The sequence below is a fragment of the Oncorhynchus kisutch genome, linkage group LG17 (genome assembly GCF_002021735.2).
Source record: "Oncorhynchus kisutch isolate 150728-3 linkage group LG17, Okis_V2, whole genome shotgun sequence".
Taxonomy (NCBI): Eukaryota; Metazoa; Chordata; class Actinopteri; order Salmoniformes; family Salmonidae; genus Oncorhynchus; species Oncorhynchus kisutch.
This window is the reverse complement of record NC_034190.2, coordinates 69,111,434-69,126,735: the sequence shown is the minus strand read 5'-3', so window position 1 is coordinate 69,126,735 and position 15,302 is coordinate 69,111,434. Positions and strand designations below refer to the sequence as shown.

The 15,302-nt window shown below is 42.5% G+C and overlaps 1 pseudogene; it reads left to right on the top strand.

The window, feature by feature from the left end:
- The first annotated feature begins 828 nt into the window (after nucleotides 1-828).
- Nucleotides 829-15,028, top strand: LOC109907045 (LETM1 domain-containing protein 1-like; annotated as a pseudogene).
- The last annotated feature ends 274 nt before the right edge of the window (nucleotides 15,029-15,302 follow it).

The window sequence follows — 15,302 nt, the reverse complement described above, 5'->3', positions numbered from 1 at the left end:
GACTAACAGTTATTTTGCTGACGTTGCTTCCAGAGGCAGTTTGGAGTATTGCAACCGAGGACAGATGATTTTTACGCACTTTAGCACTCAGTGGTCCCGTTCTGTGAGCTTGTGTGGCCTACCATGTTGCGGATGAGCCGTTGTTGCTCCTAAATGATTCCATTACACAATAACAACACTTACAGTTGACTGGGTGGATAGCTCTAGCAGGGCAGAAATTTGACGAACTCACTTGTTGGCTGTGTGCTCAATTTTATACACGTGTCAGCAATGGGTGTGGCTGAAATATCCGAATCCAACCGAATCCAATAACTTGAAGGGGTGTCCACATACAGTATATGTAAAAAAAAAAAAAATATATATATATATATATATATATCTGGCTCTGGTGATTCTTGATCAGTAAAATGGCATTCTAATGAAATATCAACAATTCAAGGTAAAACTTTTCATTTGACAAATTGTGCCCTGAATATGTTTGACAAAGTACTCATTTGCAGAGCCAATAGCACACATCTATGATGATAAAGATCGATTAGTTGAAACAAGAAAATGATCTCAGAACAGATTTTCTGAGAAACGTTGTCAACGGTACATGCATCTGTGTATCACAATATGCAAAATGTAAAGCATCCACATAACAGCGGGGTATCTTCAGTACAAAAGGTCTGCCTTTTCCTCTATGTTCATCATCAATTATCTCAACACTGTGAAAAAAAGTAGCAACAAATTGCAGTCTGCTGAACAAGTAGCATTGTAGTAGGTACATTACGGTAATCATACAGCCAATTGCTGAAGAGCGCAACGGGTAGTTTGCGCTTCCTAAAAATGGGGCTGTTCTGTGTTTGGGTGTGCCGTGGGTTGGCTGTGACATTTTACGGAATCCGACCTAATGGGGTTACAGTTATATGCTCCTCTTTCAAGGCCACCTCTCGAGCAAGGTATTGACAACTCATTCAAAACTTTATATAAATGTATCTTAATGTTGTGTAGTCATTGTCGAGCCACTGTTTTGTGGCACTTCTCTTAACAGTCCTATCTTGGCAAATCTTTGGTAACGCCCAACCAAAGATACTGACAACAACATAGGGCAAGTAAGCACTAGCCTGGTTCCAGATCTGTCCAAGTGCTGTCACAGCTGACTTGCCATTTCTAGATGTTTGGCACAACAACCATCATGGGAGCAGTTGGTAAAAAATACTGCACAAACAGTTGTTTGACCAGACTAGTATTATAGGCTACTTTTCTGTCTTGAGTTGTCATAGACAATACTACTTTATAATGGACTTGAATGTGTGGTTAAGTTTTGTCCCATGCACTATAAATACTCTCTGATCATTTTATTTTTATTTCACCTCTTATTTAACCAGGTAGGCTAGTTGAGAACAAGTTCTCATTTACAACTGCGACCTGGCCAAGATAAAGCAAAGCAGTGCGACACAAACAACAACACAGAGTTACACATGGAATAAACAAACATACAGTCAATAATACAATAAATACAGTGTGTGAAAATGAGGTAGGATAAGGGGGGTGAGGCAATAAATAGGCCATAGTGGCGAAATTATTACAGTATGGCAAATTAAACACTGGGGTGATAGATGAGTGTGCAAGTAGCGGTACTGGGGTGCAAAGGAGCAAAATAAATATGGTGATGAGGTAGTTGGATGGGCTATTTACAGATTGGCTATGTACAGGTGCAGTGATCTGTGAGCTGCTCTGACAGCTGGTGCTTAAAGCTAGTGAGGGAGATCTGAGTCTCCAGCTTCAGTGATTTTTGCAGTTCGTTCCAGTCATTGGTAGCAGAGTACTGGAAGGAAAGGCAGCCAAAAGAGGAATTTGCTTTGGGGATGACCAGTGAAATATACCTGCTGGAGCGCGTGCTGCGGGTGGGTGCTGCTATGATGACCAGTGAGCTGAGATAAGGCGGGGCTTTACCTAGCAACGACGTATAGATGACCTGGAGCCAGTGGGTTTGGTGACGGATATGAGGCGAGAGCCAGCAGGCAAGAGCATACAGGTCGCAGTGGTGGGTAGTGTATGGGGCTTTAGTGACAAAACGGATGGCACTGTGATAGACTGCATCCAATTTGCTGAGTAGAGTGTTGGAGGCTATTTTGTAAATGACATCGCCGAAGTCAAGGATCGATAGGATAGTCAGTTTTACTAGGGTATGTTTGGCAGCATGAGTGAAGGATGCTTTGTTGCGAAATAGGAAGCCGATTCTAGATTTAATTTTGGATTGGAGATGCTTAATGTGAGTCTGGAAGAAGAGTTTAAAGACTAACCAGACACTTAGGTATTTGTAGTTGTCCACATATTCTAAGTCAGAACCGTCCAGAGTAGTGATGCTGGACGGGCAGGCAGGTGTGGGCAGCGATCGGTTGAAGAGCATACATTTAGTTTAACTTGCATTTAAGAGCAGTTGGATGCCACGGAAGGAGAGTTGTATGGCATTGAAGCTTGTCTGGAGGTTAGTTAATTAACACAGTGTCCAAAGGGCCAGAAGTATACAGAATGGTGTCGTCTGCGTAGAGGTGGATCAGAGAATCACTAGCAGTAAGAGCGACATCATTGATGTATACAGAGAAAAGAGTCGGCCCGAGAATTGAACCCTGTGGCACCCCCATAGACTGCCAGAGGACCGAACAACAGGCTCTCCAATTTGACACACTGAACTCTGTCAGAGAAGTAGTTGGTGAACCAGGCGAGGCAGTCATTTGAGAAACCAAGGCTGTTGAGTCTGCCGATAAGAATGTGGTGATTGACAGAGTCGAAAGCCTTGGCCAAGTCGATGAATACAGCTGCACCGTATTGTCTCATCGACGGCGGTTATGATGTCGTTTAGGACCTTGAACGTGGCTGAGGTGCAAACATGACCAGCTCAGAAACCAGATTGCATAGCGGAGAAGGTACGGTGGGATTTGAAATGATCGGTGATCTGTTTGTTAACTTGGCTTTCGAAGACCTTAGAAAGGCAGGGTAGGCTAGATGTAGGTCTGTAGCAGTTTGGGTCTAGTGTCTCCCCCTTTGAAGAGGGGGATGACCACGGCAGCTTTCCAATCTTTGTGGATCTCAGATGATATGAGAGGTTGAACAAGCTAGTAATAGGGGTTGCAACAATTTCGGCGGATAATTTTAAGAAGAGAAGGTCCAGATTGTCTAGCCCTGCTGATTTGTAGGGGTCCAGATTTTGCAGCTCTTTCAGAACATCAGCTATCTGGATTTGGGTGAAGGAGAAATGGGGAGGCTTGGGCAAGTTGCAGTGGGGGGTGCAGGGCTGATGACCGAGGTAGTGGTAGCCAGGTGGAAAGCATGGCCAGCCGTAGAAAAATTATTATTGAAATTCTCAATTATTGTGGATTTATCGGTGGTGACTGTGTTTCCTAGCCTCATTGCAGTGGGCAGCTGGGAGGAGGTGCTCTTATTCTCCATGGACTTTAGTGTCCCAGAACTTCCTGGAGTTTGTGCTAAGGGATGCACATTTCTTTTTGAAAAAGCTAGCCTTTGTTTTCCAAACTGCCTGTGTATATTGGTTCCTAACTTCCCTGAAAAGTTGCATATCGCGGGGGCTATTCTCGATACTAATGCAGCACGCCACAGGATGTTTTTGTGCTGGTCAAGGGCAGTCAGGTCTGGAGTGAACCATGGGCTATATCTGTTCCTGGTTTAAACATTTTTGAACGGGGCATGCTTATTTAAGATGGTGAGGAAAGCACCAGGCATCCTCTACTGACGGAATGAGGTCAATATCATTCCAGGATAGCCGGGCCAGGTCGATTAGAAAGGCCTGCTCGCTGAAGTGTTTTAGGGAGCGTTTGACAGTGATGAGGGGTGGATGCTACCTTTCCAACAAGTCAGTCCGTCAAATGTCTGCCCTGTTAGAGCTGCTCCTGTCAACTGTGCAAGTGCTGTTATTGTGAAGTGAAAATGTCTAGGAGCAACAACGGCTCACCCTCCATGTGGTAGTCCACACAAGCTCACAGAACGGGACCGCAGAGTGCTGAAGCACGTAAAAATCATCTGTTCTCGGTTGCAACACTCACTACAGAGTTCCAAACTGCCTCTGGAAGCAACGTCAGCACAATAACTATTTGTCAGGAGCTTCATGAAATGGGTTTCATGGCCGAGTGTCCACACAAAAGCCTAAGATCACAGTGCGCAATGCCAAGTGTCGGCTGGCTGGAGTGGTGTAAAGTTCGCTGCCATTGGACTCTGGAGCAGTGGAAACAGGTTATCTGGAGTGATGAATCAAGCTTCATCAAATCACATTTTATTGGTCACATACACATATTTAGCAGATGTTATTGCAGGTGTAGTAAAATGCTTGTGTTCCTAGCGCCAATCGTGCAGTAATATCTAACACTTCACAACAATACATACAAATCTAAAGTAAAAGAATGGAGTTAAGAAATATTACGAGGAGCAATGTCGGAGTGGCATTGACTAAAATACAGTATATACATATGAAATTAGTAAAGCAGTATGTAAACATTGTTAAAGTGACTATATGATAGTTGACAGACGAATCTGGGTTTGGAGGATGCCAGGAGAACGCGAACTACCCCTATGCGTAGGGTCTGTTTTTCATGGTTCGGCCTAGGCCCCTTAGTTCCAATGAAGGGAAATCTTAACGCTGCAGCATACAATAACATTCTAGACCTTAAAGTATCGGTCGCGACCCAAAGTCTGTCGCGACGTGTCAGAATACATTTAATTACCTAATTAATTACTGGAATGATTTGGCATCTGCGCTCTCTGCTTAGCAGCGGTCTCAGCTCAGTTTGGCAGCTGCGCGAGTGGGAGATGCCCTTGTGCTTCGAGGTTTACCGGATCCATTTTCTGCAGTTTTCTTGAAGATCACTCCGCGACACACTCGTTGCAGCGCTGTCGTTCAGCTGCAGATGATGCGCTTTCAGCCTCTGACTTGTCATTCCCACTCTCCATCACTCATCAAATGGATTTAAAAAATATATATATTTTAATATAAATCAAATGGAGTTATGTTAGCCACGAATTCTGACTGAGCTCGATTGTAATGAAACGCAACGATGAGTTTCTCTCTTTCATACAAACTTTGAGAAATAACGAGGAGCGACCACAATGTGGGTGGGGAAGAGTTTAGTAATGAGTATCTCAAAACGAACAAATTAATAAAAACGACACGTCCTGACCTAATATCCACAGCATATTGCTAAACCCAGGGAATACTTTCAGAACAGGGCAGAATGCTTCAGTTAACAGTGCTTTGACAGTGGAAAACAAAGTCAGCTAACAAGGCATTGTCATTTTATAACAGGTGATGATAAACAGAAATAAGGGAGCGCTATCTCTCATAGTAGTAGATATGAGTTTCTCTTTCCATCAGTCCCCAGGCCTTGTACACAGCTAATAGCTAGCATTAGCCAAAGCAACCTAGTTAGCAACTGATGCAATCCCCGGTAACTGTACAGATGGAAAATGAGGCCTGCTGTACATTTTACTGTAGAAATGGTTAAACTAGTCTAGGTTTGAACTGTTGCTGTTTTAAAAATAAAAAAAATACTACTTTTTATTCTGAACTGGAATAAACTGATTGAAGCAAGATGTTTTTTGAGACCAACACAGTTCTGGGTTGCTCATCTGCAGCAGGAAGCGGTCTCCTGCCTGACTGAGAAAGCAGTAGATGTTCAGATCCAGTTTGGCACCACATACCTATGAAAGTCAGGGTTCTCAAGTACAGAAACCGTTTCAAGGCTGAGCATCACCTCAGTGTTGCACTGTCAAAAACTGATCCCAGGATAGACATGCTTGTTGAAAACTTCAACCAGCCACACACCTCACATTAGGACTGTGTGTGTGTTTTGTTCTACATCTGTGTGATGTGATCAATCAGTTTATTTCAGTTCAGAATAAAAACATATGTATTGTATTTTTACAGCAACAGTTCCAGCTCTTTCAACAATAATTTCTACAGTACTGTACTGTTAGTACAACCCTATCAAAAAGTGTGTGTGTGTGTTCTGTTATTCATCTGTGTGATGTGATCAATCAGTTTATTCCTGTTCAGAATGGAAATTGCTTGTATTTTAACAGCAACAGTTCCAACCGAGACAGGTGTGTAAGTGTTTTTAATGGGGAAATTAAACATGAATAGAAATTTCATTATTTGTTTTTGTCTATATTGCATTTGTTTTCGGTGTAAGGGCAATGAACTGTACTGATATTTACATATAGTCATTTTCCTAAGCTTGGGTGCCATATTTTCCTATGCTTGGGTGCCAGGAAAACACATTTCTAATTTGGGTCCCAGGCTGAAAAGGTTTAAGAACCCCTGTTCTAGACTATTCTGTGCTTCCAACTTTGTGGCAACAGTTTGGGGAAGGCCCTTTCCTGTTTCAGCATGACATTGCCCCTGTGCACAAAGCGGGGTCCATTCAGAAATGGTTTGACGAGATCGGTGTGGAATAACTTGACTGGCCTGCCTGCACAGAGCCTTGACCTCACCCTATCAAACACCTTTGGGATAAATTGGAACACCGATTGCGAACCAGGCCTAATTGCACGACCTCACTAATGCTCTTGTGGCTGAAGGGAAGCAAGTCCCCACAGCAAGGTTCCAACATCTAGTGGAAAGCCTTCACAGAAGAGGAGGCTGTTATAGCAGCAAAGGAGGGACCAACTCCATATTAATGCCCATCATTTTGGAATGAGATGTTCGACAAGCCGTTGTCCACATACGTTTGGTTATGTAATGTACTTTAATTACCATTTTTTTTGTGTCTTTTAGACTGCGGCTGTATAGACACTGCTCATCCTCCAAATCCAGGCTAGGGAATGGCCAGCAAGTTGTGTCCAGGCTTCAAAGGGTCAATGCCAAATATGAGCACTTCCTCCAAAGACGTTCCTCGCTTTTATGTTCTCTATAGCACTTTTACGAAAGGTAAAAACTCAGCTTGCCACAGCACCATGTTAAACTCTCATAAGTGGGTACATAAATTGTGTTTCGTCATCAAGCCTTTGTTTGGCATCTCTATTTATACAGATCTACCATACTGTAGCAAAATTATTTGGATTCGGTCAACCAATAAGATTTCACATTTGAAGGCAAAAGAAACACAAAGAGGTAGCCTAGTTAATTTGGCTTCTGGCAGCTTCTGTGCTGCCATTACAATGAAGCCATCTTTTGTATTACCATTCTTCAGGATTTCGGCTCTTTTTCCAAGATACCAAAGAGGTGAAGGTGCTAAAAACAAGGATGCTCACCAACAGTGTCAAAGTCCAGGACTTAACCTATCGTGATATGGAGAAACTCGGGCAGGTCGGTGGAGGCTAGGGCATACACTTGAATAACAAGTTCTTATATGGTTAGCAGTCTTTCTTTATAATCTGCCTAGTAGTAGTAGTAGTATTAATAGTATTGTCTGAAAAGTTCTCCTTAGCATGTAAATGGTAACTTTTTCGATGTTTGTTTTTCTCAGTTTCGCAGAGACATGATTAAAGCCATTCGCTGCTGTTAATTTCTATTCCTCCATTTGCCAACTATCTGGTGTTTGTCCTAATATGAGTTCACTTAAGTCATCAGCATCCTCCTCTTGACTCATATTCAGTTAGAAAATATCTTAATGATCAATTAAATGGCAGTTAAAAAGGTCAAATAATTGTGCATATATGCCCTCAATGATAATACATTGTGCCCCCCCTACAATGTATTGAAACCCTCTTTGTTCATGTGTCATGTTTCTCCTCTCTGCTTCACTCTCCTTTTTACGACCAGGTACCTTTTCCCCCGCCAGCTCCTGATCCGCCACTTCTGGACCCGCCAGCAGCAGACAGAGTTTCAGGAAGTGAACCATTCCCACAGGGTCCAACACCACTGGGCAGTGGTGAAGGGGCTTTGAGAGTGCAGGTTCACATGTCAAAGACAGCCGCCTACTAGACCTCTGCCACAAGGTGGGTGAATGACACAGAACAATTAAACCACTCCCTTGCATATATATATATACACTGCTCAAAAAAATAAAGGGAACACTTAAACAACACAAAATAACTCCAAGTCAATCACACTTCTGTGAAATCAAACTGTCCACTTAGGAAGCAACACTGATTGACAATAAATTTCACATGCTGTTGTGCAAATGGAATAGACAACAGGTAGAAATTATAGGCAATTAGCAAGACACCCCCAATAAAGGAGTGGTTCTGCAGGTGGTGACCACAGTCCACTTCTCAGTTCCTATGCTTCCTTGCTGATGTTTTGGTCACGTCTGGCGGTGCTTTCACTCTAGTGGTAGCATGAGACGGAGTCTACAACCCACACAAGTGGCTCAGGTAGTGCAGCTCATCCAGGATGGCACATCCTGAGCTGTGGCAAGAAGGTTTGCTGTGTCTGTCAGCGTAGTGTCCAGAGCATGGAGGCGCTACCAGGAGACAGGCCAGTACATCAGGAGACGTGGAGGAGGTTCACACTGAGCACGTGACAGACGTGACAGAGTCTGGAGACGCCGTGGAGAACGTTCTGCTGCCTGCAACATCCTCCAGCATGACCGGTTTGGCGGTGGGTCAGTCATGGTGTGGGGTGGCATTTCTTTGGGGGGCCGCACAGCCCTCCATGTGCTCGCCAGAGGTAGCCTGACTGCCATTAGGTTCCCGAGATGAGATCCTTAGACCCCTTGTGAGACCATATGCTGGTGCGGTTGGCCATGAGTTCCTCCTAATGCAAGACAATGCTAGACCTCATGTGGCTGGAGTGTGTCAGCAGTTCCTGCAAGAGGAAGGCATTGATGCTATGGACTGGCCCGCCCGTTCCCCAGACATGAATCCAATTGAGCGCATCTGGGACATCATGTCTCGCTCCATCCACCAATGCCACTTTGCACCACAGACTGTCCAGGAGTTGGCAGATGCTTTAGTCCAGGTCTGGGAGGAGATCCCTCAGGAGACCATCCGCCACCTCATCAGGAGCATGCCCAAGCGTTGTAGGGAGGTCATACAGGCACGTGGAGTCCACACACACTACTGAGCCTCATTTTGACTTGTTTTAAGGACATTACATCAAAGTTGGATTAGCCTGTAGTGTGGTTTTCCACTTTAATTTTGAGTGTGACTCCAAATCCAGACCTCCATGGGTTGATAAATTTGATTTCCATTGATCATTTTTGTGTGATTTTGTTGTCAGCACATTCAACTATGTAAAGAAAAAAGTATTTAATAAGAATATTTCATTCATTCAGATCTAGAATGTGTTATTTTAGTTTCCCCTTAATTTTTTTGAGCAGTGTGTATGTATATATATATATATATATATATATATATATATATATATATATATATATATGTGTGTGTGTGTGTTACTCCCATGTTCCAATGTGTTCACTGTCCAACATATTGTTGGGCAAATATGGATATGTTTTTCCATGGGTGACTGTAATGCAGCTAATAAGGGCCTCTAGACACTGATGTCTGACCGGTCCTTGTGTTTTTAGGTGCAAATTGGGGTACATATCTGACATCCAGGCAATTCGATACTTGTTTTCTGGACCTCCCCTGGGTATCAAGAGAATGAACGCAGATCAGATGGTCAGTGCTTCCTTTTATTCAGAAATTTCCTGAAAAACGAGTCATGGGATTACGGAATGGATATCAGACCCTACTGGATTTGCCTCGTCAGAAATACACAACATACAGTGAGCTCAAAGTATTAGGACAGTGACACTTTTGTTGTTGGGGCTCTATACTCTAATACTTTGGATTTGAAATAATACAATGACTGAGGTTAAAGTTTCGACTGTCAGATTTAATTTGAAGGTATTTTCATCCATACCGGGTGAAACGTTTTAGAAATTACAACCCTTTTGGAACATACTAAGTCCCCCCATTGTAGGAGACCAAAATTATTGGGGAAAATTCACTTCTGTGTTTAAAGTAGTAAAACATTTAGTATTTGGTCCCATATTCATAGCACACAAGGACTACATCATGGTAAGTCATTTAAAAGTCACTGTAAATAAGAATAGAATGTTTCTAAACACTTCTACATTTCACTTTTTACTACAAGTGAATTTGTCACAATACTGTTGGTACCAATAAATGGGGGGGGGGACTATGTACAAAAAGTGCTGGAATTTCTAAACAATTCACTCATGTGGATGAAAATACCCTCTAGTTAAAGCTAACAGTCTGCACTTTAATCTCAGTCATTGTATCATTTCAAATCCAAAAAGTGCTGGAGTACAGAGCCAAAACAACAAATAATATAACACTGTCCCAATACTTTGAGCTCACTGTAAGCCTCTTTGTCTCCAGAGGCAACTCTGTCCCCTGTTCTTCCTGACTCCCCGCTTCCCAACTCCCAGGATTGCCACTCGACTGAACAGCCACGGCATAGAGCTACTACAGCTGGACTGTGCTCTCAGCAGACATGGCCTGCACCAGTTGGATGACTCAGAGCTGAGACAGGTCAGTGCACATCACTGGACCTCATTCTTAAGATCTACATGTAATCGGATTCATACAGTGCATTCAGATAGTATTGAGACCCCTTCCCTTTTTCCACATTTTGTTATGTTACAGCCTTATTCTAAAAAGGATTATTCATTTTTCATCAAATCTACACACAATACACCATAATTACAAAGCAAAACAGGTTTGTATACATTTTTGCATATTTATTAAAACATGTAAATAAGGTGTTTTATTAAGTATTCAGACCCTATGCTATGAGACTCCAATTTGAGATCAGGTACATCCTGTTTCCATTGATCATCCTTGATGTTTCTACAACTTGATTGGAGTCTACCTGTGGTAAATTCAATTGATTGGACATTATTTGGAAAGGCACATCTCTGTCTATATAAAAAGGTCCCACAGTTGACAGAGCAAAAACCAAGCAATGAAGTTGAAGGAATTGGTGGAAGGGAACCAAAAAATGTCTGCAGCGAAGGTCCCCAAGAACACAGTGACCGCCATCATTCTTAAATGGAAGAAGTTTGGAACAACCAAGACTCTTCCTAGAGCTGGCCGCCCAGGCCAAACTGACCAATCGGGGGAGAAGGGCCTTGGTCAGGGAGGTGACCAATAACCTGATGGCCACTGACAGAGCTCCAGAGTTCCTCTGTGGAGATGGGAGAACCTTCCAGAAGGGCAACTATCTCTGGAGCACTTCACCAAATCAGGCCTTTATGGTAGTGGCCAGCCGGAAGCCACTCCAGAGTAAAAGGCACATGGCAGCTCGCTTGGAGTTAGGCAAAAGGCACCTAAAGGACTCTCAGACCATAAGAAACAAGAGTCTCTGGTCTGATGAAACCAAGATTGAACTCTTTGGCCTGAATGCCAAGCGTCACATCTGGAGGAAACCTGGCACCATCCCTACGGTGAAGCATGGTGGTGGCAGCATCATGCTGTGGGGATGTTTTTCAGCGGCATGGACAGAGACCAGTCAAGCTCGAAGGAAAGATGAATGGCGCAAAGTACAGCGTGATCCTTGATGAAAACCTGCTCCAGAGCACTCAGGACCTCAGACTGGGGCAAAGGTTCACCTTCCAACAGGACAACGACCCTAAGCACACAGCCAAGACAATGCAGAAGTGGCTTTGGGACAAGTCTATGGATGTCCTTGAGTGGCCCAGCCAGAGCCTGGACTTGAACCCGATCGAACATCTCTGGAGGGACCTGAAAATAGCTGTGCAGCAACGCTCCCCGTTCAACCTGACAGAGCTTGAGGATCTGTAGAAAAGCACAAATGAAAAAGGTAATTATGGGGTATTGTGTGTAGATTGAAGGGGGGAAAAAAACATGTAAACAATTTTAGAATACGGCTGTAACGTAATAAAATGTGGAAAAAGTCAAGGGTGGCGGTCACAATGTCACCTGTGAGGTTCAAGTCAGTCTGTCGGTCTCACAGTAATTATCAAACACATTTAGCATGTCCTGGCTTCCACACAGAGCCTACAAGCCTCTGATGCAGACCTTTGGAACATCTATATTTAAAAAGTCTAATAAATCCATGTAATATAGCCTACACCTTCACAATAAATCTGTCATTTATTTTACAGGTCTAAAGTAGCATGATATAAAGAATGTAGTCCATTTCAGAATAGCATACTCGGAGTTGTCTTTATGTTTGGTCCTGATCTGGCTATACCAAATGACTGTGGGCTACACTAGTTCACTTAGCAGACAAGATTTGCTTAGAATTCCGTAGCATTTTATATTATGAAGAATACAATTGAACAAAGCAGAATAAAATAAAGGATATTTTCTCCAAACGATTTGAGGGAGTGTGGCTATTATGTTGAATGGTGTGGTGGAAATTTCAATTAACAAAAACAGGTATTCCTAGATGCTTAATTTAGAGTTAATGTAACTTTAGTTATACAAACGTTGGGCTATAGGTTTTGATTTTTAATACATTGTAAGGCTGCATGATGTGACTAATGATGATTTGAAAAAAGTCGCTTGAATTGCATGAGCTCTGCTTTCTTTTTAGAGCAGACTATACACACACGTCATACGTCTCTCATTCCCAATTTGACAAGCACTTGATAATGCCTTAAATGATGGAGGCATCCCCTTTGTGTGGCCGTAATGCACCCCCCAAAAATCCATGCCTTTTGCAGCCAGTGGCCGTTGTGCCCTTGGCCCAGAGTGCTGCTTTGTGCTCTTATTCCGGAGTGGTGCGCGCCTCGAAGCGCCGCTCACTCACATGGCTCTCCATCACGTGATCAGGCCTCTCTCACAGGCTACAGGTGAAGACAGACAGATCGGGGACGCCACTGCACGCATCCTTATCCAATTCCAAGGAGCGTAGTGAAGATATTGGAAGAACTGTCCACATTTACTTTGTCAGCCAACAAGATAAGTAGGCCTAACGAACAGCAAAAGCACTAGCCAATATGAATCTATCCTCCATAGTACAAAAGTCTATCTATTCATATCTGTGCGAGATAAATATTCCAAACCGTCTGGGACAGTTGTGGGATGCGATCAATCCCAAATTAATACAACCACTAGCATCAAACTTTTTAAGCAATGTGGCTGACGCAACAGATCAGAACGTTTAAACTGAGGCTATTTCTTCACTTTATAAGCACAGCAATGCACACATGGCACTAGGCTATAAGCTGAATGTTCCATTGGAAAACACCATAAATGCAATTATGCATGTAATGCTTTTATTATAAAAAAGGTACATTTATGGTGAAAATAATCTTCCCCAAACTAGAAACTCACCCACTGCTTATGTATGCCAGTCAGGCTCTATGCCCCGCGTAAAGCAGATTAAATGTGCCTAATTTTAAAGTAATTTTGGCCACTTTAGTTTTGATAACCTTATCAAAACATATAGGCCAGGCCTATGGGCTAGGTTATATGAAATGTGTGACTGATTTTTTTTAAAGTTGCAAAAAGGCATTGTTTCTTATGCTGAGCGTCAATCACAAGTGTAGGCTAATATTGTCACCCATCAGACTGTTCTTGATTTAATCTTGTCTTTACATATACTAAATAATGTGAAATTGTTTTGATATTAGAATGGACCATTATCATGCACCCGTCTCGAAACAGGGGCATGGGAAAAAAAATACCTGTCATCTATGCAGGAGGAAGCTTTTCCCATGGTTCATTTTCATGCCAGCCAGGTAGGTAAGCTATACACCTGTTGTAAAGATAAGCAATGTGCTTAATATTAGAGAAGTTGAGAAATAAATAGTATGTCTAGCCTATAAAAAGCTGATGGGATCCTCTTTTTAGTAGAGGCCATCACTCTGTTTTCTCAGCAATTGCATAGCCTATAGAAATGTTGCGCAACATGAGCTCTAAGTGTTTTAGATTTTCGATTAATTTTGCATTGATGTCAAGTGATTCCAGGGACAATAGAGTGCTGAGTACCAGGCAGTTAGCAAGTTTGTTAGGGTACTAATGACCATCAGCAGCATCAGAGCTTGGAGAAGCCTAATTATCGTCACTAAACGGTCACTGGTATTACGGTTCCAAGCCCTAGTCAAAGGGTCTGAATACTTTCAGAATGCACCCTGTCAGCAAAAACCCAAATGGATCAAATACTAGTAATTTGCCACTAGTTAAATTGATAACTCAACCCTGGTCTTGTCAGGCCTGCTGTCAAGGGGCTTGACTCTGGCAGTCTCAGCATCAACCAGTGCCTGGAATGGCTTTGTGGCTCCAGTTCTCCTCTCGTCTGAAAGGGATCCATTCTCTCTCTCTGTGTCTCTCTCCCGACAGTGTTTTTCTTTCTTTGTGGGGAGACCGATGTAAATATGGCTTATTGTCCTCATGACTATGTCCCAGAGTCAGAGGTCTCTCTGCTTGTGCATATCATGGTCTTAAATCTCTACCAACTACCCAAAGCCCTACCAACATTAACAGGAAGGAACAAGGAGTGATCTGCCACTTCCATTAATTCAGCCATCTCTCACCATGCTGGGCAGGGCAACTTTCCTATAGGCCGTCAACATCTGCAGTCTACCAACGCAATGGAATAAACACCAAGCTTTACAACTCATCTCACTTTTAGGGCAAAGTGATTACTTGATACATTTCATTTCTGTGGTGATTGTGACAGAAATGTGATAACATTGCAACGTCTCAAACTGGTCGATAATTTCAGGCTCCAAATCAAATCTTCTGTCACGTGCACGCTATACCCCAACATTTTGTTTGAGAAAACTGTCAGAGTTAAATGCGATGGAAACCCATTTTACTTTTTTCATTAGTCCAATGTTGATACAGTTCCAAAATGTTTTGCATGTCTGCAGTCAAATTAGCAAGATGAAGCGCTTAAGTCAAATCTTTAATTTGACTGCTGACATGAAAAACATTAACTGTATCAGTGGACTAATGAAGAAAAAAAATACCAAAATAGTTTGAGGGGAGTAATCTGATTACAATTGGACAGGTAACCAGTAACGAACAGATTACATTTAGAAAGTAACCTACCCAACCCTGTACAGTGGGTTGTAATAAGGATGCTTTTGACATTGGGGAAAAGCAAAGAGCAACTACTGATAGTAGAGTAGTAAGTGCAATGTTTTATAGAATGTTGCTTTACATTAGCACCTAATGTTGCTTGCCAATGCTGTAATAAGGTGATACTGGCGAATAATCACTGCAATTCAACAGGCCATTAGACACATTTAAAAATGTTTCAGCTATGATGGCACTTTACTTGTTCAAGCATTGTTTAGTTGATAGGAAATGCATTTCATTTTGGAAAAATTGTTAGAACTTTATTCACCAACCAGTGACAAACTGCACAGCTACAGTAAATGGTAAATGCCCTCAATCAATGTGCCTTGCTGGTGGATGGG